At 47.8% G+C, this 25860-nt stretch overlaps 1 long non-coding RNA gene across 2 annotated transcripts; it reads right to left on the bottom strand.

Moving 5' to 3' along the window:
• Positions 1-1089: 1089 nt before the first annotated feature.
• LOC103562244 (uncharacterized) lies at positions 1090-20294 on the bottom strand. 2 transcript variants are annotated; one of them, XR_011542127.1, is made up of 6 exons: positions 20158-20294; positions 18455-18574; positions 9561-9710; positions 8090-8191; positions 6296-6379; positions 1090-4195 (listed from the first exon to the last, which is right to left on the bottom strand). It is a non-coding gene; the product is annotated as an uncharacterized lncRNA (long non-coding RNA). The 2 variants fall into 2 exon arrangements; XR_011542126.1 differs by having other exon boundaries at positions 18455-18649; positions 20158-20287.
• Between the last annotated feature and the right edge of the window lie 5566 nt (positions 20295-25860).

Raw genomic sequence — 25860 nt, 5'->3', positions numbered from 1 at the left:
TCCACTGTAATTTTTAATGATCGTGAGCTTATGAGTAGCTTACCCTTATTTTTATGTCTTTAGGTTTTCTAATTTTGCTAAATTAACATGTATGAAAGGGGGAAGAGGTGGGACAGAGGCAGAAACGTTTAGCGATTCAAAGGCGTTGAGTAAAAGAGACAGCAAGAGCCAAAGGGGACTGGATCCTGGGTAAACTCAGTAACAGCTCCGACTAGGAGGGAGCTGGCAGTGGTTTGAATTGGAAATGGCCTGCGAAAGGCGGCTTGAGATATTTAGCTAGTAAATTGAGTGACTGGCCCTCTATAATGTCTTTGGCTCATACAATGTGATGAAAATGAATGAGATAATTAATATTTATCAAGTGCTTTTATCCTGCAGAAAAAGCTGTTGTATAAGATGATCCTGGCTTTCTCAGCTCAGTCCTCTCATCTTTCTTCAGATGGGCCTGAGCAACCTCTTTCTGATCCCCCGTTGAAAGCTCACTTGCTTATCTCCTAGTGGTGTTTGCTTTTTTAAACAAGAAACCCTTGATTGGAGAAAGATATTACATTCCTTTTTACTGTAAATTGTATAAATCAAAACAAGATGCTGTTTCTACCTTCTGAGACTACATTTGTACTTAGATGGATGCTTTTCTTCAAAATATCCGCCTTGAATAAACTCTTTCTCAGCCAAGGTCAAAGGCCCCCAAGACAATAGGACTTTCTAGTGAAGATGAAGGATTTAGCCAAGACTGACTGAAGGTGACTTAGACCAGCGTGCGCAGTGAGGAGCCAGAGGAGACGGCCCTGTTGCCACAATGCGGCTTCCACCCACCCACATTGACCTGCCGACTGCCAAGCAACTCTCACCAGAGCCTGGACCCTCCAAGGAGAGGAGGTACCTGGGTACGAGCCCCACTGATGATCTGACCAAACCAGTTGCTGGACAAGTTAGGACGGAAAGGAGCATCCCTGAGCGTGCGCGTCTTCGGGTGAAATGTGACGTTACCTCTCCCTGCGGGTGACCATCTCGCCCACTCCTTAGTCTGGCAGATTCTGTAAGGGCTTGTGAGTGGATAACATGCATCCTATCGCACAACTCAGTACGTTATCATCATTTTTTTTTTTATTCTGTGAAAAAAGAAAAAATCATTGTTTCTTCCACTTAGACCCATCATAAGTCTTAGTACACTGAAAACAGTCCAACTACAAAAATGTCATCTCAGGACACAGAGCCATTGGATCAGAAGTTTAGCAGATTTTTTTCTCCCTCGTTATTCTGGATGATCCAATAGTAACTGGCTCTGTAGGTTTCTCTGCGGGGGCCCCCACTGTCGTACATATTCCTTGCTCAACAATCATCCATGGTCATTTCCCTGGAATAAAAAGCAGATATATAAGGTTGCTTCCTTTTTCCTAACGTTGAAACTTTGTTCTCAGTTGCATCGACCTTGCTGTTCAATCGTTGATCCTGGCTCTCTTGTTTTACTTTTTTTTTGGTGAGGAAGATTGGCCCTGGCATCTGTTGCCAATCTGTTTCTTTTCTTTTTTATTCTCTCCCCAAAGCCCCACTACTTAGTTGTATATCCTAGTTGCAAGTCGTTCCAGCTCTTCTACGTGAGATGCTGCCGCAGCACAGCTTGATGAGCGGTGCATAGGTCTGCGCCCAGGATCTGAACTGGCAAACCCCGGGCCTCCGAAGCAGAGCACATAAACTTAACCGCTCAGCCGTGGGGCCAGCCCCTCTTGTTTTACTACGTTATACATATATTTTATCAGTGTGAGTGGTAGGGCACCATGACTATTTGCACGACAGGAATGAGCTCTTGTCAGAAAAGAAAACCCCCCAAATTACTCTTTAAAACTGTACTTCTTAAAGGCAGTTATTGTTTGGGGGATGGTTTGTGGCCAGAATTAAAATTTTTTTCCCAAGAAATTACATTCCAAAAATAATGGAAACAATCCCAGAGCTGAGAAGTGTTGCCCTTGTTTAACTTCAAGTAGTCACAATTGTCCAGTTGTGAATGTGCCCCTTTTCTGGGCAAAATCTTGGAGTCAGTGGAAAGCTGGTCCTGGACTCCCCTGGGAGAGGACACGTGGTCAGATGGAGCATCTTCCTGCTGGGAAGCGGGTTCGAGAAGGGCAGGCCACGAAGCTGCTAGCGTTATAGTCTGCATAAAGCAGGTTTCGAATTAAAAAGTAAGCCTTATGAAGTATGCTGTGAGCTGCGTCACGTTTTGATATTACCAGTGTGAGTAAAATAACGTTTTTTAAGAAGTCAAACTCTCAGCACAAATGAGAAAATTACTGTCGATGTCGTTCACTGACAACTCCACGCCCAGCGTCCATGAGAACCGATGGATGGCAGCTGCCTGCGGGGCTGTGGTTGACCTACCTGCGAGTCAGCTACACGAAGCCCAAGGCTGTGTTAGAAGCAAATGACACAAAGTCTATTTTGAGGGTGAACTACTGAAAGGAACTTGACCAAATGCTTACATTTCAAGAACAGAATCCCGTCATTGAGGGCTCAGAAATAGGACTGGCAAGACACAACGTTTCTCGAGGTATGCGGTTTGTCCAAGGCATCCCTGGGCCTTCCTCCAGGAAGCTCCGGAGGGCCTCCGTGTGCTCATGTGTTGTGTAGACAGTAGTGCAGAAAGAACGGACAAGACCCCGAGCCCCTGCAGTCGGGCAACTCATGGAGGTGACACTACTGGTGCAGGTGATCACAACTCATTCTGGTTGCAATTTGTGCTGGGTGCTCTGAAGGAAAAGCAGAGGGTGCTGTGGAAGAGGATGACAAGCAGACCTGAGTCCCACAGGGCAAGGGGGCAGCTGAGAAGGCCGTTGTCATTGACATGTGAGCCAAGACCTGACACATAGCTGGGACCCCCTCTGCCCACAGTACTGCGTTCTACCTGCCCGCCCTTTCTTGTTGGAGGTAACATTTGGCCCGTTTGATGCCTGTCATCAAAGTTTCCCACAGAGTAACACCTCTGCGCCAGAGCACTTGCCAAGGGGTAATCCGAGTGTGGGCAGCCACTGACTAAAGCCAGAAGTGAGAGATGAGGTTTCCATTTGCATCTTTCAGGCGTCACCAGGCCTTGTTGACAGCACTGTTGGCATTGAGCAAACACGGCATCCAGGCTGCGTTTGACTGGCTCTGCACAGGAATTCATTCACAGACGGGAACACCCACCTCAGGCCAACTCACGTCGAGGAGTCCCATCAGAGACGAACCCTGCTCAACGGCAGGTGTCCGAGGCACTGCTGAAGGACCTCACACCGGCGTTTAAGGAAACGGGACTCCAAGCACCCCGCCTTGGCCCTTGTGTTTTACTTTTATCTTCTCCAACATGTGTTTCCACCAAGCTTCTAATTAGCAGCTGTATTCCAGGTGGTGGCATCAGATGGCACTTTAGGGCAGTGAGCCATTTATCCAGCGTTTGTATCTGACGCTGGGACTCCGTGCACTGAAGCCACCAGTGAGCCATCGCTTCTATAAGCTTTCATAAACCTCACATCAGCAAGGTTGGTGGGGTAACTCCAGCTTCTACCATGAAAACGCTCATCAGCCAGTGTCTAAAAGAGATTTGAGAGTAATTTTAACACACCTTTCAAAATATTCCACTTTAAAAGTGGCATTTTTTTTTGCACTAGAAATGAATCAACACTTTTGCATCATTACAGGATAAAGTATGATCTATATGAGAAATAGAAAAGTTTGACATTTCGGTTTACTTTTTATAACTAAACATGTTCTCCTTGTCTTACGTGTTAGATCCACTGTCTTTTGCCACTTCTTCATAAGTGCCCCTGCTTAATCCAGGTTTCTTCAAAGTAGACATCAGACCAGGGCTGGAAGCCTTTCAGTAACAAACACACATACCAAAGAAACAGCAAAGTAGTTCCTAGATTATGCACAGTCATTTGTTGCATGGCTACTGTGAAGCGTGTTCTTGGTGAGATGTGCTTGGAATCCATCGTTCAGTGTTCGCAGCAGTGTTCATTTCCTCATCTGGGGCTTTGTGACGGTGTGAGCAGAAACGCAGATGACGTGCACCCGAGGCGTCTCTCTAAGGATGAGCTCTGGAGTAGGAGCCGGAGGACCCCCAGTGAGGGAGCGGTTGGGGACCGGGGCTTCCTGAAGACGGTGGCGGAAGGCCTTTCTCAGCCCGTCCCATGGTGGGGGCTGACATCCATATTGGGAAAACCTGAGGTGGAGGTTGGGGGGACGAGTCAAGGACTGCTTGTTACACATGCACACACACATACACGGACACACGCACCCAAGGAAGGGAACTGCAGGGCTCTGTGGTGCCACCCCTGGGCATCAGCACCAGTGTGGTCTCACCACCCTGGGGCCCAGCAGTGTCAGCTTGGAGCCAGAGCAGGAAGAAAGAGAGCAGATAGGGATGGGGACCCGGGAGTCAGAGAGAAGCTCCTCAGGATTCACCTGGTCTCCAGAGATGTCTGCCTCCCTCCTTCACCCTCTCTCTCACAGCCTTCAGCCGTCCAAACTGTTCTGGCCATTTCGCTCTGCCAGACACTGACCATCCCACTGCCCTCTCCCTGAAGACAGCTTCCTTCAGGGGCTGGCAGAAGGGGCTGAATCTGGGTGAGATTTGGGTTTTCCTGGCAATCTGTCTTGCTGCTCACACTGCTTCCACGCCCAGCCCCGCACTCCTCTAACTGGGGTGGACTCAGGAGAGGACATGGTGGTCCTGCACAGTGTGGTTTTGGGGAGGATGAGGTGCGACCCCTCCTTCTCCAGTGCTGGATCGGGACCGCCCGCTGGGAACACCACGAAGAGAAGCAGACAAACCGGGAGGATGGCCTTTCAGTTCCGGGGTGAGGGGGAGCAGTGGGGCAGGCAGACATTTTTTACATCATGTTGTGAAGACCCCAAACCCTTCCCACAGCATCAGTATCAGACACTAGGAATCCAGGAAGGCGAAATCGGCCTCAATAACGCCGGATACAGCTGGGATTTCACTAGGCCGTCATTCTGGCCCGTCACACTCCTGCTCTTCAAAAGACAAAAACACCAGTGCTCTGCGGTACCAAGCGCCTTTTCTCTGAGAAACACATGGACCAATCAGGGGCCAGCTGAGTCGCTCCCAGTTCCCACAGGCTCCTTCCTTGCTTTGTTCAGACCTGCCTACCCCAATTCGGTGCAGTGGCCATTCAGAATTCTCTTCCTCGGGACTGCATGTTTCCCAAGCCCCCTTCTTACGAAGTTTGCTTCTGGTATCTTCCTTACCATCAAAAAGTCAGGAACTGAATAGTCCCTGGACTTGGTCCCTCAGATAAGGGTGCATTTGCCCTTGGAAGGGACAGGCCCCTGCTCCGGGTGCATCACACAGACTCTGATCCAACTGCGCCCACCCGCTTTCTACCCCCTGGGCTGTTGTTGTGACGTCGTCAGTGTGGCCTACAGTGTACGTGTGTGCGTGTGTGTGTGTGTGTGTGTGTGTGGAACACTCATCATATTTTCTGATAACATCTCCGAGCAGACATGTTATCAGTGGCCAATAAAACAGGGCCTCTTATGGAAAGCCCGGGAGAGCTGCACAAATAAGGACCAGCAGAGCGTCACGTTAGATGAAAGCTAATGAAAAATGACTTATTAAACAGTGTGCTGTGGACGGACAAGCACTCATGTCTCATCTCAGGTTCTTCAAAGAGATGCACTAAATGTTCATTCCCTGGTGAGTCACGATTTACCTCTGAAACTCACAAACAGATCCTCAGTCCTCTGCCCCACTGTGCCCTTTCTCGTCACCTGTTAAGCCCTCACATTGAAGTCATTCTGCATCCTTTAAGCCTGAGTTGTTTAGAAAGCCAATGGATTACACAATTTCATTTCAAGGACTTATTCTCAGAAAAATGACTCATATTTAGGTAAAGAGTGTGTTCACGTGAGCAATGAGTCATCCCCACCTGTTGGCTCTCCCTTGCACAGCACAGCTATCCGTGTTTGGGGGGAGAGAAGATTCGAGAGTGCCTGGTGTCCCCCCCCCCCCGCCCGCCGCCACGTGCACTGGGGCCCCCACAAAAAGCTGTATTTGAATAGACTTGACCTAAGTCAAGTTTTTGAAAGTATCTTTTCCTGGACTTATCGGTGTTTCCATTTTGTTTAGAACAATGAAATCACAGTTGCAACACCCAGAGCTTGGGCTTATAAACAACTTTGACACAATCTGTAGTCCAAGAAATTTGCATTCCCTTTAACACAATAACTTATCCTGGCAAGATCTGTTGACGTCAATCTCCTTTATAACTCTTATTTGTTGGCCAAAGGAGGGACGTACCTCTGTGTTATTGTCCTCTAAGTATGGGATCTGGGTCAGTCTGACCTGCAAATTGATAGGTGGCCCTGGAACTACCTGCACGTTCTGAAGAGGAAGAAACAAAACACATGGTTACTATGGGCTTGCTTGACTCCAGGATCATGCAGTTTCACGAGCTCCCAGGAGATGGCATCCACCTTTGGGAAAATAATCTCTAAGCTACTTCTGCTTCCCTCTCCCAAGGCACCCAGAGCGGGCAGCTTGCAAACCTGAGGGGCCAGTTGTGGAAAAGGAGGAAGTAGGAAATGCCTTGGTTCAGCTTGGTCTTTTCTTGAAATCTGTGTTGCTCAGAGGCCCCCCTGAGGTATGAGAATGACAGTCACCCACCACAGAGGAGACGGAGCAGAGCGTTCGCAGAAGGCAGCTATGGCAGCACAAAGTCTGGCCAGAGAGCAACGTGTGATTTAAAAAATTGTCTCACATATGTGTTGGGATCATCACATTCTTTTTGGAAATTAAACCACACTGGGGATCATCTGAGCTCTAACACAACGTTTAACCGTTGTTAACCCTCAAGAACAAAAAAAAAGACCGCCTGTGTTTGGGTGCCTGACATGTTTGTGAGGCTGCTGCACAGCCCGCTGGGCCTGGGGGTTGGGCACAGGGAGGGCGGAGGTCACCCATCCTTGGGCGCTCATGATGGGCCAGACCCCCTCCAACATGTACACCTGCACATCAGATGATAACAGGGAAGGGACTGTGCCTGTAAGGTGTTATCCCATTTTGTAGGTACAGAAACCAAGTCTTGAGAAGTCAGTCTGCAGTGAGTATCACAGAGGAGATGGGAGCTGGGGTGTCGATCCTGGAGTGAGCGCTAAGCCTGCCTCTTGCACATGGTTCCCCCAATCAGCACTCAAAGCGCCGTCCCCAGTGGGCTCAGGATGTCCCAGAAAGCCACGTCACATGTGTGTCTCTCCGTGAAATGACTGCAAGCACTCTTACCTGGCTGGGCCAGGTGTCTCCGTTCCACTGCTCCACTTTCTCAACATAAGCCTTTCGGGAAATTAGCAAAACCGTAAGCAGTTTGAAATCTCACTTTCTACACTTTTATTTCAAATAGAGAAAATGGTCCAACGTTGACATCAAAGTTTGCAGTTGGTTGTAGGGTCCTTATACCCATAGCCTGGTCTAACCCAGGAGGACCAGAGATGGGCTGTCATTTGCAGTTCTCCCCAGATCTATGGTCACTTCCCCTCCTGGGAGCATCAAGGCCTGTAAGGTTACAGGCAGGACACACAGCAGCGTAAAGCAGACGATGCCATTTGTCTGGTTGTCACAGCAGGTGCGTTGTGGGTGCAGTGTGTGGAGGCGGCCATGGGGGAAATGAGTGGTAGGGGGTCTTTACACTTGGGGCCGGATGGGTGTGTGCAGCACAGCACGGCTAACGATCATTTATTCAGAGTGTCAGGGACAGCCTTGGCAAAAACCACAGACTTGTAGGAAAAGAAAAGCCTGCAAGTTGGGCACACTTCCATAATTCACTCATGTGCAAATTATTTTTAAAAGTGCAACATCAGGAGGAGTTACAGCTACTCCGCAAATCACTGTCGGGTTGACAGAGCAAAGGCTTTCTCTGGATATGAGTGATTCAGCAAAACGCCACAACTTGGCCCTTACGGAATCACAACTCATAAAGGGAGGCTTCCTATCAATTAGCGAGCAGAGATGCAGTCTTCTCTTTTCCTTCTCAGGCCTCTGTGAGACGTGCTCACGGACTGTGAAAGGACAACACAGCAACGCAGAGAGAATCCCTACCTTTGGTGGGCCCCGCTCATCAATTGAGAACGGCTTCAGTTGGAAAGCATCTCGCTTATCTCGTAGGGGTTTGGGAGATGGATGTTAAAGCTCAGAAGGCTCCTGTGTGCATAGGAGGAAAGCAGAGATTGGTGACATCACAGAACTCGAAAGGAACGGTGGAGAACACTCCATTTAATCAATCAATCAGCGTTTGTGGGGCACCAACTGAATGGAATAGAAAATATGGTTGCCAGGTAAGTCCACCCCGTTGTCTGGTCTCCTGCCCCGGATGGAGCAGGGGCCATCTGGGGAAAACAAGAGAAAGGGGGAGGAGGGAGCCTGTCCGAGCATCACCATGTCGTGAAGGACTTGACAGTCCTGCCTCTTTGGCCTTGAGCCCACCCTGTGCACCCCGACCATCCCCCATCTGGGGGAGCACAGTGCCCAATGGTGGGGTCTGAGGGGTGGGGGCGTGAGAGGGAGGGGGGAGACGGTGAAAGGTACGAGGTCTCACTAAGTAATGTGGTCCTCAGTCCCAACAGGTCTATCTAGTGGGTTCCCCCTCCTGGCGGGCTCCTGGGGTCTGCCTACAAGGAGACTCTGGTGGGCTCACCCGTCAGCCTCAGGATGTAAATGGACAGATGTGAGCCCGGGAGGGACAGAGCTAGGGTGAAGAGAGGCATCCGTACAGGCTTCAGGAGGAGCACTGAAGAGTCACACACACTGACACAGTCGTGGATCTTCTCAGGAAAGCGGGAAAAGTGACCTGTGATTAGTAGTTACCAGATATCACACTCTCCCGCATCATGTTAACAAAGTCGGGGGCATAACTGGGTCAAGGACAGGAAAGGAAGCGGGCGCAATGGAAAGGAAAGGAGCGGTGACGACCAAGCAGGAGCAGCATTCAGGTGTTCGACAGCCCCCAGGAGCACGGTCGTGCTGGGCAGATGGACACATGCGGTCATCAGAGAGGGCCTTCCCCTGGGGCAGCCCTAGACTCAGAGGCACCCAGAGACTCGTTACAGGATCACAGATTTAGAGTGACCTCATCCTAGAAACCATCGTTCTCCCCCCGGCTGGTCAGGACGGGGCTCCCGACTCCTCACTCTCCTCCTCCTAAGAACCCAGGGCCTTCCTAAGGCAGCCCCTAAATCAGTCGTCGCTCCAGCTGGGCCGAGAATTTACTCGAGGCCTCATCAGGTTCTTACTGACTCTTCCCTGCTTCTTAGAAAGCGCCAGGATGTGGCAGTGATGCGAAACAGTGAAACAGGTTAAACCGGGATGAAGGGGTTACCAGGGCTGAGATAAAGGTTATTCAGACACCCTTCCACTCATCCAGGTCCTGATAGTTCGTATCAACAAAATGCTCAACCAATATGCTGCCATCCTGGAGCTGTGCTTAATCTCTGTTTGGGACTTTGAAATAAGAATGGCACCATTTGCCTACAGATACCACTAGTGACCACTTTAAGATTCTGATAAAAATTACCAGTTGTATTTATCGTCAGAACCAAGGCTCTGATGCAGAGGTCCCCAGCCTCACTGCCACTGGCGATGTAACTGGTCAGGTGTGTGGCTGGACACCGGACAGGAAAAGGCCCCCCAGGTGGCTCTCATGTGCAGCGCAGGCTGCAGACAGCTGTGAGATGGAAGAATAAAGCTTGATTAGTGTATATTTGCATGTCCGTACATTTTTGATTTGTTGTATTTATAATTACAAAGATAGTTATCATCTGCTTCATGGGAAGTATATTGAAGTAGAAAGAACTAAAAAAAATAGTTACACACAACCTCATTACCCAGATAGACCCACTATTAATATTTTGTCATATTTCCTCCTGGGTCTTTATTACAGTTTTTTTAAGCATAATTGAAATCATACAGTATATGTAATTTTAGAAACTTAAAAAAATTTAACATAGCATAAAAATTTCCTCATGCATTAAACAATTTTGTAAACACAAAATGTAAACACAATTTTTAATGGCTGTGTGAAACTGAAATATATGGATGGGCCACACTTTAAATTTTTCCCTCTTAGATTACGATTTTAATAATATTAATATTGGTTCCTGCTTACTGAACCCTTACTATTTCTAGGCACTGAGTTTAGCGCCACATACAGATTCTCTGGTTTTAATTCTCAAATTGATCCTATGGGGTGAATACTATTGTTTTACCAGGATTAGAGGTGAGAAAACCAGGACTCCATAGGGACTAATTGTCCCGATCAAGGAGCCAGGCCAGCTCACTCAGCTGAGCAGGATCCGCACCTCGATCTGGGTGACCCCATGGCCTGTGCCCCATGCTCAGACTCCTTGAACCCCTCCCAGGTGGCCAGCCGTTTGCAGGCACCAGGGGCTCAGAGTCGGTGGAGGGACAGAGAGCTGGGTCTGCTCTCCAGGACCTCACTGTCCAGCAGGGCACTAGGACAGACACTCTCCACTGGTTCACTTTGGGGAAGTTACTGGACCTTTCCAACGTGTCTCCCCTCTTGTCCAATGGAGGCACTAAGACCTGTCGTGACCATCACAAAGAACAGTGAAAATTAAAAGCAAATGAGTGCACTTCTCCGCAGGCTATGCCGGGAGCCTGGCAGCTCTTCCCGGTGGGGAGGAGGACCAGGAGGAAGCGGGAGCCGGTCGAGGCCACGGCCCGCTCAGTATTTCAGAAACAGTGTTGGGCAGCAGCCATCCTTGTACCAGGGGTTTGCAAACTTCGGTGCTAAGAATCACCTGGACAACAGAATATTATTCAGTCTTGAAAAGGAAGGAACTTCTGACACATGCTGCAACATGGGTGGACCTTGACATTATGCTGAGCGAAATAAGCCAGTCACAAAAGGACAAATGCTGTATGATTCCACTCACAGGAGGTACCAGGAGCAGTCACATTCATAGAGACGGAAGGTAGGAGGGTGGGTGCCAGGGCCTGGGGAAGCAGGAGCAGGGAGCTGCTGTTTAATGGGGACAGAGTTTCAGTTTGGGAAGATGAAAGGTTCTGGAGACGGACGGTGGTGACGGCCGCACAACAATGTGAATGTACTTAATGCCATTGAACTGCACACTTCAAGATGGTTAAATGGTAGATTTCATGCTATGTGTGTTTCATCACAAGAAAATAAGCAAGCACCGGAGTCGCTCTCTGTTGAACTGGGCTGTGGCGTCGCCTCCGAAGAACTGAAGTGCAGCCTGGGTGCTGATCCATCACCGCAGGTGGATGTCAGACGGTTGCTTGAAGAGGAGGAAATGAGGGACTGCTCAGACCCAGGGTCCAAAAAAGGATCACCTGGGCAGTGACACGAGCCATCTCAGAGGACATGCACTAAACCTAGGCTTTGCCACCTTGTACGTGTTTCTCAAGGTGTGGGCCGAGCACCAGGATCCGCTCTGAACTGCTGGAGGCATCCTAGGGCTGCATCGCCTGCTCCTGAACTAGCGCCTCCGAGACCTGCATCCTGGGAAGTTCTGCCACTGCTTATGCGCCACCCTCAGGTTTCACTTCAACACTGGGTTCCAGAAATTTATGACGATTGAAAACACCCGACACAAAATAAACAGAATTTCAGTCGTGAGAGATCCGGAGTTGGAGTTCCCAGACCCCTCTCGACAGGGAAGGATGGAGCGGAAGAAAGGATCGTGAGCTCCGTGGCACGCAAAACAGTGGCGAGCAATGAGAGCGGGGAGATAGAAAGCCAAGGAAGGCTGTTCCTGGAGTTTCAAATACTTTACAGCCACAGGAGCTGAGGCTGGAGTCTGCTAACAGCCCAAGGAAGGGCAGTGACAGCTCTCTTAACCGGTGGTAACTCACTGGGCAACCTCGCTTAGCAGGACCAGGATCCAGAATCAGGAAGCAATTTTTTAGAAAAGCCAAATTAAATATTACAAAGTTCATGCACTAAATCTTGTGCCTTTTGCTGATAATAGAGCCCTTGGGCCATCACTTACCACCTACTCACTCTTCCAGACAATCCTGCAAGCCTGGTTCCTGGACTTTCCAGCTCACGGTATATTAGAAAGGAAAAATCGGAGGAGGAATTGAGGGGAGCTGCCCAAGATGGGTGAAGGCAGCACCGAGACCCTGACAGCAAAGGAGGGACACGGAGCATTACACAGGACTAAAACAATTAAACAGCTTAGTGGTCCAAGTCATTTACTATGGGCAAACAATATCGTGTACCTATTATGGGCGCCCAAGAGAAAATCCCAAATGGCGCCTGAACCATCTGGCTCCATGATGGAATGGATTTTCCTTTTTGTTAGAACTGTTGTGATGACGATTAAGGACATTTGCTCCTGCAGAGGGCATCCCCACTCGGCTGCACCTTTTTCTGGACAAGAGGCTGAGGGGCAGGTGAGTGCTCAGAGAATGAGCATCAGCCTTCAGCCCCTGTTCTGTCACTCACGTGTGTTGGGGGTGGAAATCGCTCCTTCCTCATTGTATGAATTTCCTAGGGGCTTTCATAACAAGTACCACCACCTGGATAGCTGAAAACAACAGGAATTCATTCTCTCACAGTCCTGGAAGCCAGAAGTCTAAAGTCAAGGTGTTGTCAGGGCTTCACTCCCTCTGGCGGCTCTAGGGGAGGATCCTTCCTTGCCTTTTCTGGGTTCTGATGGTTCCCAGCAGTCCTTGGTTTGTGGCCACATCACTCCAACCTCTGCCTCCCTCTTCACATGGCTGTCTTCTCTGTGTCTGTCTTCACATGGTGTTCTCTCTGTGTCTAATTTCCCTCTTCTTATAAGGATACCACACATTGGATTAGGGGCCCACTCTACTCCAAATGACATCTTAACTAATTACATCTGCAAAGATCCTACTTCCAAATAAGGTCACGTTCCGCAGTTCTGGGTGGATGTGAATTTGGGGAACCCTGTGAGACCCGGTACAGCCATCCCTTCTTCTCCTTCCTACCAGCTCGCAGCTTTCCCACAACATCCCTCGTCCTTGAGTGAGGATGGGGGGGCACCAGATCCTCGTGGCCACTGTTTTACAAACATGTGATGTGGAAGTCAGCCTGGAGTCAGAGCAGCCAGACTTCCAGAAACCCCATCAGAGCTGCTTTCCAAATGTACCCAGCACCCCCGTTGTTGCTGCACTTGAGGCTGCCAATCAACCTCCTCCCCGCTGTGCCAGCTCCCTCCGTGTGGGTTTCCTTCACAGCCCCAAGTGTCTCAAGCATGCCTCCATAGCCCGTTGAGGAGACGCTGGCCCGTCTGTCTCCCAAAGGAGGCAAAAGGAACTTTTCTGCTGTAGGAAAAAGTGATTAAAAAGGCACTTGGAGGGGCTAGCCTGGTGGCGCAGCAGTTGGGTGCACATGTTGCACTTCGGTGGCCTGGGCTTTGCTGGTTCGGATCCCTGGTGCAGACATGGCACCACTTGGCAAGCCATGCTGTGGTAGGTGTCCCACATATAAAGTAGAGGAAGATGGGCACAGATGTTAGCTCAGGGCCAGTCTTCCTCAGCAAAAAGAGGAGGATTGGCAGCAGATGTTAGCTCAGGGCTAATCTTCCTCAAAAAAAAAAAAAAAAAAGGCATCTGATGTATGGCCAATCCATCTGTCATTTGCCCATCACCCAAGGGTGCAGGCCTTCAGGACAATTGCAGATTCCTACTTCTGAGCGGAGGGCTGAGGGCAGTATCTGTAATGAATGTATTTTGCTGTGAATATAGAACATGGGAAACCCCTCGACAGGCCCCAGTCCCTGGGAGTCTTGAAAGAGCCGCCAAAATTAAAAGAATCCAAATAAGATCTGATAGAGAGAGAGGGGGCATCCTTAACTTGTGCAGATCCTGAAACAACTCTTCAGTAATTCCTGGGAGACGAATGTGTGGAAATAATGATAAAGAGACGTTAGTGTTCATAACAATAAATCATCAGAGGCAATTGCCTCCAAAAGATCTATTTATTTATTTTCATGAAAAATTGATCAAAATTTTGAAAGGTGAGGACTTGAGTTATCTGAAAAGTTTATTCTTAGAACATTTTTGAGAATGTCAAATACTTTAAAAGTTGCCTAATAGCACCTCTGTAAATGTATGCATTTGTTTGTGAGAAAAGAGGAACCCATTTGTGGTGTTTCAAATAAAGGAGAACATGTGTGAACTGAAATCTTTATTCAATACCTATCTATTTCTTTTTTCCCACTTCTCCCATAAAGAAACAAGAATTATAGTCATGCGTCATTTAACGACGGGGATACGTTCTGAGAGAGGTGTCATTAGGTGATTTCGTCATTGTGCCAACATCATAGAGTGTGCTTACACAAACCTAGATGGTACAGCCTGCTACACACCTGGGCTCTATGGTACTAATCTTATGGACCACCATTGTACACGTGGTCCATCATTAACCGAAATGTCGTTATGTGGCTCATGACTATATATGAAGAACAAGATATTGCTTATTGCTGATATACAGGATTACATGAGTGACTAGACGAAGATTTTTCTCTCTAATTCTAAGTCTTTACTCCTAGGTTATAGCCAAGAGAAATAAAAACATATGTCCCCACAAAGACTTGTATACAAATGTTCATAGAAGCATTGGTCATAACAGCCAAGAAGTAGAAACAATCCAAAGGTCTGTCAACGGACAAATGGATGGACAAATTGTGGTCTATCCGTACAATGGAGTGTGATCTGGCTATCAAAAGGAAAGACGTACTGACACAGGCAACAACATGAGCCTGGACAATGTTATGCAAAGTGAGAGAAGCCAGACAAAAAAGACCACACGTTGTATGGTTGCATTTATATGAAAGGTCCAGAACAGGCAAATCCTTGGACAGAAGGTAGATTGGTGGCGATGGGGTTGGGGTGAGATAATGGGGTGTGGCTCTTTACGGGTACAGGGTTTCTTTTAAGAGGGACAAAAATGTTCTAAACTTAGTGGGGATAGTTGCACAATCCTGTGAATATCTTGAAAAGCACGGAATTTATACTTTCTGTGGGTGAATTCAGTGGCATATGAATCAGATGTCGATGAAGCTCGCACGAGGAGATCAGAATCAGTGCATTCAAGCGTTTTTTCCTTTGAGATGTTTCCACGTTTTCTTCTGATAATTGTCAAAATTATTGGATCTGAGACTCCGACAATTTAGATTTTTTTTAGAAATTCAGACGGCAACTTGTGCTGCTGTTAAAATAGATATTTCAAGTTTCAGCAAGTCTTGCTCAGTCTTCCTGAGCCACAAACCTTAAACAACAGCTTCCTTCACGTCTTCACTTTTCTCTCCTGACTTCTGATCCCCACCCACAGTTATAAAAAATATGCTACTATCCTGACAACTCTTGTAAAATGCTCCTAAATTAGGGAACATTATTTGTGGCTCTGTGGGAGTATGACACTGACAGTGTAGCTGGAGAGTGATGGGTGGGTGGATGTAGCAATTGTGAACATTTTGATGTCAGGTAGCAGAGATCCCTTGCTTTTAAATTTCATGAATGCAAAATGCGCCTCAACTTTGAGCACTTTGGACACTAACTGTAAAAAGTGAGGGGGGAAAATATCTGTGTTATGTTGAAAGTCACTTTACCACATCATAACAATCACTTCTTTGAACTATTTATGGTAAAAAGAACATTTTGTTGCATCCAACTCAGAGATGACAGACTCTTGGATCCCCAGTTCCAACCACAAAACAGCAGGGCCTGGGGATATGACGCCTGTTTCGAAGCCATCCCCTGGGATCCACCACCATCCTCACCGCCATATTCAGAAGGACATTAGCTGCCTCATGCGCTGGTTTCGGAAGTCAAGGAGCTGATGTAACTAAGTTGCCTGGGACAGTGTGTGCGATACAAAAAGCACTTACTCCATGTTAGCTATCATGACTATTGTTATGATTACTATTATGGTTTTTTCCCCTGCTCACCTAATAGCTCTTACAAGAGTCCTGGAACTGAGCCTCCTGCCTGTCACTGGCTTGTCTGAGTTCTGTGTCTGCCCTCGAGGTGGTCCTGTCCCTGGCTGGGAAATGAAATGCCTCTATTGCCAGCTTGGGTCCCAGGCCTCCCCTGGGGTCTGGGGAGCATCAGTTCTACCAGAAAAAGAAAGAATGAGAGTGGGGAGGATGAAGTCCCCAAGTGGAGTGGGGGCCAGTTATCAGTACTAGGCAAATGATGCCCGGAGCCCGAAACGGCAAATGGCCACTGCACATCCCACTCAAGGAGACACCTTGGTAGGGGGTGGCTGAGCCGGGGGGCCTTCTGGTGGCCAACGGCAGCAGCACGAGTTGTCCTGGGAGACCAGGCCTGGGCAGTGTGCGCTGGGACCTGTATTTTACGTAAGAACTATCATGACAGAACTGCCAAGAGCTGACGTGGACAAGACAAACTGCCAGCTCCTCTCTGGACTCGCTTGCTCATGCCTCCAGCCCCTGGTGTGTCTGGGCACCATCCTAGGCCTGGAGAGGCAGTGGCGAGCCAGAGAGAGAGCGAGCCAGTGAGCCCTGCTCCCAGTAGGGAACTTTCTAGTGGCGGCAGACAGACAATAAACAGGGAGGAAATAAACAGGGAAGCACTGCGAATTTTCTATGAAGGACACGCTTCGAGGGAAGGAAGCAGACTATGCTGAGGGAGGGGGGACATCTGAGCTCAGTCCTGAAGGATGAAATGAAACCAGCCACCAGCAGGTCTGGAGTATGGGGGAGAGAGTCCCTGAGAGTGGGACGGTCGGTCAAGGGCTCAGATCTTAAGGCAGGAACAGGCATGCGGAGGAGGGGCTGGTGAGAGGCAGATCCCATCAGGGCCCCTGGGAGGCCCCAGGAGGGACCCCATGGGCAGCACTGTGGTTGACAGACCCTGAGTCCGGCTGGGGCCTCTTCCCCAGCTCAGCGCCTGTGCAGGGATCGGGGGTGGGGACCGGGGCGGCCCGCTATTTTGGGGGGCCTCCCCTGCCTCCTGGGGAGATGCTCGTCCTCCTGCCAGGCTGGCATCCTGGTCAACAGTGCGGGTGCCGCCTGTCACGGGCTTGCCACTGGGAAGGGCTGGCCCCGTCTCCCCCAGGTCGTGGAGGAGAAGTCTCGTCATGAAGAGGAGAACTCGAAAGCACCCAGTTTCCCATAAGACAGCTCTGAGGGAAAACACCTTATAAAGCTCCCAACCAATCAGACTAAGGTGTTCTTCTGGGGTTCTGAGGCCCTCACAAGCCCTCTGACCCTAGGCCGGTTTGCTTTGCCTCATCTGTCTTATATCTAATGAACGAGGGCCCAGACCACACAGCCACCCTGTGTTTTGGTGGTGTGGCCTGCGCCGTGTTATGGTGGTGTGGCCTCTCCTGTGTTTTGGTTGTGTGACCTGTCCAGGGTTTTGGTGGTGTGACCTGTCCAGGGTTTTGGTGGGGTGGCCTGTCCTGTGTTTTGGTGGTGTGGCCTGTCCTGAGTTTTGGTGCTATGGCCTGTCCTGGGTTTTGGTAGTGTGGCCTGTCGTGTGTTTTGGTGGTGTGGCCTGTCCTGTGTTTTGGTGGTATGACCTGTCCTGGGTTTTGGTGGTATGACCTGTCCTGGGTTTTGGTGCTGTGGGTGGTCCCCATGAGCAAGTGCAGTGATGTGATGATTGATGGGGCTCTGGGCTCTTGTGTAGGGTCCTGGAGAGGCCCGCTGCTTAGAGGGGGTGGTGGGTGGGGTCAGCTCCGCCCTTCTTAGGATTTCCTCTTTATTTAAGAAGGTCAGGTGACCCTCCGGAGCTCTCCTATTTACTTCTAGTAAATGCTGTCAGCCCATCACCTTCACAGGTAAGGATCTCAGAAGACAGCATTGTGGGGCAAATGGTGTCCCCCCCCAAAGCTATGTCAAAGCCCTACCCCCGGGAGTGTGAGTGTGACCTATTTGGAAATAGAGTCTCTGCAGATGTCATCAACGTAAGATGAGGTCCCAATGGATTGGGGTGGGCCCTGATCCAATGCCTGGCGTCCTTATAAGAAGGTGGAAGTTTGGACACAGGCACACAGAGGCAGAGCCTGGAGTGATCTTTGTGTCTCCAGGCAAAGGGGCACAGCCAACCACCCCCAGAAGCTGGAAGAGGCAGGAACCGAGCCTCCCTCAGAGCCGGCGGAAGGAGCCAGCCCTGCTGCGCCTTCCTCTTGAAGCTCTGGCCTCTAGAACTAGCGAGACGCTGAATTTCCCTCATTTTACATAACCACCCAATTTATGGCCCTTTGTGACGGCCGCCCCAGGAGGCTCACAGACGGCTCTGACAGCTGCTTCTCCAACTGATCCTGGTGAGAACTAACACAGGCATCCGCAAGAGGACCGAAAGACAAAATAGAAAACAGACAAAAATTCTCCTATATTTGTAGGATTATGAACGCTTTTTAGCTTTTTAAAAAAAATAAACGTTTATACATCATCATAAATAATATTTAAAAAGGAAAGCAGGTACCACTCAGAAAGTGCTCTTTCGGTTCTTCACAGACGCGGTAGGACCGCTTCCCGCTGCTTTGCCAACTCCCGGGATTGCATCGAGGAGGAAACGACATGGAATACGGAGCTTCTTCGTAGACTGGAAAAGACAGCTCAACAATGTCATTTACAGCATTAACTTGAGGGGAGCCACAGACCCCAGAAACTTGTTGACCTTAAAACAGGAAATGGAAAAGTGCTTTTTAGAATTCATTTTCCCTGAGTGAGCAAATAAATGCATTCTCAGCAATTTAAGTGATTCTCAATGGGTCCTCGATGTTTAAACCCCACAGACTGTCTCAGCACATGCACATCCTACACAGGATTGCGTTTTCACTGGCGCTGGCATTAAATCGTACATTTAAATAGAAATCGAGAACTTGAAGATGGGGGTTCCCTTTGGACTATCATCCCCATAGTATAGATGGTCTAATTTTAGCCATCGGCTGATGATGGTCTTTCTTTCAACTTGGATTACTTGGATATTTTTCAAAAATTTAAGTAGCATATGTTTTCAACGTTAATAAAGAGGTTTTACATTTCAGTGGAGAGCTGAGCAATACAAACACGCAGTGCCAAGCTCACTGGAGGCTCAGTGAGAAGTCCCCGCCCCTTCCCCGGGGGACAGGGGTGGGAAGAAAACTGTGGAAACCCCATTTATCACTCCAAGTAATGGGGATAGGCCACAGCATCCGAGGGAATGTTGGCGAAACCACTGGGAACCGTTCCTTTAAACACACAGCGTTCCAAAGAAGATGGTCCCCTCCCTGTTCCCACCCTGCCCTTTCACTGCTTTCAGAGTTAACCTTTTCATCATCGGAAATTCTGAGGATGTGCGAAGTTTATAATGACATTCAAAGGCTAGAGAAGTTGAAAATGTGGACAAAGCTTTGAGCAGATAAATAATAATGGCATATCATGTTCCTAATATGGTTCATTCAAGTTTAGAGAAGGGAGTGGATTCTCTGGAGAAAACATCAAAGGAGGGTTGTTTTGTCTGGAGAGGAGAACGGCAGAGGAAATGACAGCTTTTTCTACAAGATGAAGAGTTATTACCAGGGGAGAAGCTGTCTGTCATTCCTTCATCTGCCCCGGGGACAGACAGGCGAGCAGTGATGGGGGTGGACTCTGCTTCCCTGCTCCTCGGGGCCCCCCAGCATGTCTGGCACATTCTTCAGGGAGCCCTCTGGGCAGGAAGAAGACCCTGGACTCTGTCAGGGCAGCTTCTTCCTGGAGGCCCATTGCCCACCCGTCCCACAGTAGCCTGTCGCCAACACTGTCCCGCAGGGGCATCTTCTCCTCATGCATCCCCCGTTCTGGTCTGCCCTCCTCCCTGTGCACTCTGTTTTCTCCACGACACTTCCAGCTACACTGCTCAGGCAGTGTGTGGAATAGTAAAGGAAAATGGCTGGGGGGAAAGGGGAAAGTCAAAGATCCGAGTCAAGCAAAGACCTATGTCTACAGAAAACCCTTTGGAAGACCCCCCTGGGCCGGATTCAGATTCCGTACACCCTCATGTTTCTGATGTCTCAAGACATGAACGGATCGGTGTCTGCTATTTTTATTTTATAGAATAGATGCTCTATGGTGCTTATCATGTGACAGGCACTGTTCTCAGTACTTCATAGATATTAATTTATCTTCTGCTCTTACAAGAAAGGCAAGTACTGTTAGGAACCCTACCTTACAGATGAAGAAATCGGGCCCAGATGGGACGAAGAGCTCACCCAGAACCCCAGAGCCGGGAAGTAGAGATGATGGCAAATGTACGCTGCCCCGCTGCTTCTCACATTGATGTAAAGTGTAATTAAACACACCCACACAAATGCAAGAAGGAAATGAAACAACTCCTGTGCATGTGTGGAGCACACACGGGTCACGTGTGCACGTAGGCAGAGATAACCGTGGGCGGTCCTGGGAGCTCGACTCAACGCAGAGTCCCGACTTCTTGAGCCTAAATCAAACCCCATCATTGTTTGTGTGAATGCTGTATTATTTGCCTTGATAAATTCATGTTTCTCAAAACTGTAGCAACCGTTACTCCTTCAGACAAAGCTGGTCCCGTTAGAGGACCTGCCCATCCCCTGTCTCCACTTCCTCTTTCCCAGTCTCGCAGCTCATGCTCGTCAGCGCTGGGCGGACAGCGATGTTTTCTCTGGTTGGTATGAAGACCAGGCTGTAAAGGAAGTTGGCCCGAAACCGAAAGGGCACATCTTAATTTAATTAGAGCTTTCTTAGTTGAGCAACGTCTGTCTTCCTCACAGAAAGGAGATGAAGAAATGAAGGTTTGTGGTGGGGAAAATGAAGGAGCCCAGTATTAAAGAGGATGTGCACAGTTTCCTAACCTCTTCTGCCCTTGTAAACATCTTGTACAGAAACACAAAATCTCAAGACCCAGGGAGAATTTTGAAAATCATACCATCATTTTTGCATGGTACATGATGAAGAAGCAATTTCAAGCTCAAGAAGCGTTTTTTTGTTCAGTATATCATTAAAGATTGCACTACAACATTTATTTTAACACAATTATTTTTATAATATATAAAGACACATTTCAGCTATTCCTATTGAAACAGTGACACTCTCCATTTAATTTATTTTAAAATGATTATGTGATAAAAGCATGATTTGTCAACAAATGTATTTTTAAAAATTTTATTTTTACTTTTTCTCCCCAAAGCCCCCCGGTACATAGTTGTATATTTTTAGTTGTGGGTCCTTCTAGTTGTGGCATGTGGGATGCCACCTCAGCATGGCTTTATGAGCAGTGCCATGTCCATGCCCAGAATCCGAACTGGCAAAACCCTGGGCCACTGAAGCTGAGCATGCAAAACTAACCACTTGGCCACGGGGCCAGCCCAAAAGTTTTCTTTTTTTTTTTTTGAGAAAGATTAGCCCTGAGCTAACATCTGCCACCAATCCTCCTCTTTTTGCTGAGGAAGATTGGCCCTGAGCTAACATCTGTGCCCATCTTCCTGTATTTTATATGTGGGATGCCTGCCACAGCATGGCTTGATAAGCAGTGTGTAGGTCCACACCTGGGATCTGAACTGGCGAACCCCAGGCCGCCAAAGTGGAAAGTGTGAACTTAACTGCTGCACCACTGGGCTGGCCCAACAAACGCATTTTTAAATGAAATACTATATCCTGTTTGGTTTTGGCTCATCACATAGACTAAAATGTAGACGGGCATCTACCTTCATGCTGTAACATCAAAAACAGACAAAAAACACAGTCATGGTTTATCAGGAATTCTTGCATTTTGTTCTTTGAAAAGCAACTGATTTATTTTTATAATATTTATATTTTTTTATGGTCACTAGGTGTCACATATGCTTAATTAATAAGCTTTTAGACGTGCCATAGAAAATTATTCCATCTTACATGGAAACTGTTTATATCATTACTTCATTCTTTGATACAAAAAAAGGAAATGTTCTTATCACTTAGCAATGTGACCTCCCTGGAGGGAAGCTTGATTCTGACGTCTTGGCACGCAGTTTTTGGGTTTATACAGTTGGGGATTTACTCTGCTTCTTGAATTTGTAGGTTTGTGTCTTTTGCTAAATTTGGGAACTTTTCATCCACATTTCTTTGAATACTTTTTTAGCGCCACCTTTCTCTTCTCCTTCTGGGACTCTGAGGACAGGAAAGTTTGACCTTTTGTTGTAGTTCCACAGGCTCCTGAGGCTCGGTCCATTTTTTTCTCCAGCCATTTTCTCTGTTGCTCAGATTGGGTAATTTCCGTTGTTCCACCTTCAAGTTCACTGGTTCTTTCCTCTGTCCTCTCCATTCTGCTGTTGAGCCATTGCACTAGGTTTTTCATTTCAATGATTGTATTTTTCAGTTCTAAAATTTTCATTTGGCTCTTCGTTGTGTCTTTTATTTCTTTGCTGAGAGTTTCTATTTTTTCATTTGTTTCAAATGTGTTTGTAATTGTTCACTGAAGCAGGGTCTTTTTGATGGTGGCTTTAAAATCTTTGTCAAATAATTCCAACATCTGTGTCATCTTGATGTTGGCATCTGTTGAGTGTCTTTTCTGGTTCAAGCTGAGATTTTTCTGGCGCTTGGTATGATGAGTAATTTTTTTACTGTAGTGTGAATATTTTGATTATTCTGTTATGGGACTCTGGATCTCATTTACGACTTCTGCTTTAGTAGGCTCCCTTTGATACCACACTGATAGGGAGATGAGGACACTGTCTCATCACTGCCAGGTGGGGGTGAAGAACCAGTTTCTTCAAGGAGGGGCTGCAAGGATGGTACCCAGCCCTGTGCTAGGCTCCTCCCACCCCCTGGCTGTGATGGTGTCAGGCCTTCTTCTCACTAGACAGTGGTGGACATTCTGGTCTCGGCTCCCCACTCAGCCTTTGCTGGTGGGGGTGGGGACGAGGCCTTGGATTTCTCCATGGAGTCTGGATGGTGCAGGGCAGCTATTGTGTCAAAGTCGTGTATCCTACCAGGCTGCCCCTTTGGCCAGAGAGAGCAGGCTCTACTTGGGACGTTTTTGTTTGTGCCCTTTGGCATTCCTGGTTGCCGGCTTCTCCAACATCCAGTTTAGGATATATGAACTCACCACTGTGTCTGGCTGGTCTGCATTTTCTCTTCATCTTTTGGAGTCTTTTCATGTTTATTTCATATATAATGTCCAGGGATTTTTGCTGTGCCCAGTGGGAGGAATAGGGAGATGTGTGTCTATTCCATCCTGGTCTCAAATTGGAAATCCCCGTACTATCTTATAATATCACTTTCTTTGACTCCGTCAAGAATTGTTCTTCCTTCGGTCATTCCCATTTTTCAGGTCTTGTTTGAGACCTTCTGCAGCAGAGTGTGCCAGAACGAACGTGGGTTTTGGAATTAGGCGGATTCATGTTTCACTCTAGCGCTGTGAGTTAGGCGCTGTGTGATCCGGGTAAACTACCAACTTTGTTGTGTTCCAGCTGCTTCTTCTGTAAAATGAGTATCATGCTTCCTGTCTTATAGGGTTAGGAGCACTCACAACAATGCACAGTGCCTGGAATTTAAGGTTCTCAGGAACTGGTAATTAGTACTATCAACACTTTTCCTTATGTTGCCATCAAATGTGATGGTTTAATATAGGGTCTGTAAAAAAAAAAGCTCAAATATTATGTTCAAAGAACATTTGTTTACGATTTGGCATCTCTTGTAAAAGTTTTCCATGTGGCCCCTGCAGCACCCACTGGCCCACTCTGGGTCCCAGGCGTAGGGGGCCACCGATGGGCAGCATTGACCTGGTTGGATTTTAACAGGGGATGATGACAGGTGTCTGCCTTCATCTAACTCCAACTGCTTTGTGTGTTCTGAAGGTTCCCTTTGTGACTAGAGCCTCGAGGAGGCATAACATTGACTGAGTGAGTGCCTTCTACCTTTTTATCAAATTTTGTTGTAAAATGTGGGAAAGGCAAAGGAGCACAGTCATGTCCAGGTGTAATCTCCCGCTGTGGGTGTTGTGCTCATCCATCGGCTCCTGTTCCCAGCCTGGAGGACACCCACAGGGGCTCCCACCGGGAGATGCGAAAACATGGAAAGCGCTGGTTGTGAGCTTGAAGGCCCCACTGGGGGGCTTATCTACCCAGTTAGGGTGATAATTTCAGTGCATGTGGATGCACACGGTAACACGCACAACACCCGGGGATATCCCAGAGCTGGAGGAGGCAAGGGACATGCTCTAAGCCTGACCAGACCTGCCTTCTCCTGGTGCCTCTCCGCCCTTGGATCCGCCTCTGCATGTTCTGCCAACCAACAGCCGGCACCAGATCCGTAATTCCTTTACCAGGAGAGACTATGAGTTGCAGAAACACGTTAGTCTGTGTGCCCAAGTTCAGATCGTAGAAGCCTTGTTTTCAGGCCCTGCTTCACTGGCACTGAACCCTGGTCCGGGGCAGCCTGTGGCCAGATGTTCCCAAGTGTAGAAAAAAATGAAAGTGATAGCTTGAATGTCTTTAACTTTTGTGTCATTCTCCTATAAAAATGCTTTTTAATTTTCTCTGATACCTGTTGCTTTTTTATACTAGAAGTTGGAGTAAAAGCAAATGTACGATTTGATCTAGCACAAAATGTTATATTTAATTATAGTCAGTCAGATATATCAACAGTTCATGTGAATAAGTTGGAGAAACATTAAAGAACAGAAAGTTCCGTTGTGTTCTTTAATTTTAGCTGACAGTGCTCCTGCTGGCTGCTCACCGGCTGAATGACAATGAAAAAACTGCTTTACTTCTCAGAGCCTCAGTTTCCCCATTTGTAAATGGAGATAATAAGAGTCCCACCTGTTACCAGATTATATGAGTTAAAAGATCAAAGTGCTTAGAAACTTATTTGGTAGATTAGAAATTCTACTTAACGTCAGCTATTTTTTTTTTATTGTGACTAAACAGAATAATAAAAATGCTACAGGGCAATTCTTGTCCAACATTCACTTTGCAATGTGCCTGCCCTCCTCGTGATTGCTGTGGTTGCATCTGCATTTCTGGGCCCCTCTGGTTGGTGTACACAACAAATAGCTGCATGTCTGGAGACTGGTGCCCCCTGTGTGGCCCTAGAACGCTCTTTGCTCCAGCTGTTCAGGGGCAGTCTTGCTAGGGTTTGCTCTTCGAATCTCATATCCTATTATATATGTCTGTCATTTATCCTTCACATTTGGAAAGATTTGCTGAAATTGGTTTTGTGTCTAAATACACTGTTTATAGTAACTACGGGATGGCTCACAATGCCCTATGATAGTTCACTTGTATGCCAGCAAATTCCCTGGCACCCACAGTGCTTGAGTCCCAGGCCCATCTCCCGGGGCCATGCTGCACTTTAAGACTTAGAGTGGGGCCTTGAATTATGCCGAGTCCATTTGCCCTTTCAGAAAACATTTACTGGTTCCTTCCTAGTGTCTTCTGCCCTCCTAGTTGATGGCCAATTAATGATGCAATGATTTGTCCCAGTATCTTCCCGGATGTTCATTCCAAGATGAGCAGTCTGTAATCAGGTCCTAGCCCACCTCTTTTAAAAGATGGTCACACCGTTTCTTTCCAGATCCGCAATAGATCTCCCCTGTCCTCTAGGACTTCTCACATGATGGCTCATGTCCCATTGTGACGCCTGCCAACGCCTAATGTGGCCCAGAGAGTACACCACCAGGCTCCCCTAAAGAAACAGATCCTTTGCAAGGTGATATTCAATTATTCATTTTCCTTTAGTAATCTGCCTTTTCATCCATGCATCTCACACGGGAATGTGCAAATTTGGTGTTTGCAGAAAGAAGTGTTCTTCAGCAAAAATAATGAACTCAAACATTTAAAAAAATATACTCTGTTTTTCTGCTTTCTTCTTTCAGGGATGGGGATTTTCCTTTATTTAATATATTTGAAAAACGTT

The sequence above is a fragment of the Equus przewalskii genome, chromosome 7, assembly GCF_037783145.1.
Source record: "Equus przewalskii isolate Varuska chromosome 7, EquPr2, whole genome shotgun sequence".
In the NCBI taxonomy this organism is placed as follows: Eukaryota; Metazoa; Chordata; class Mammalia; order Perissodactyla; family Equidae; genus Equus; species Equus przewalskii.
Note: the sequence above shows the minus strand (reverse complement) of the source record. Positions and strands in the feature narration are given on the sequence as shown.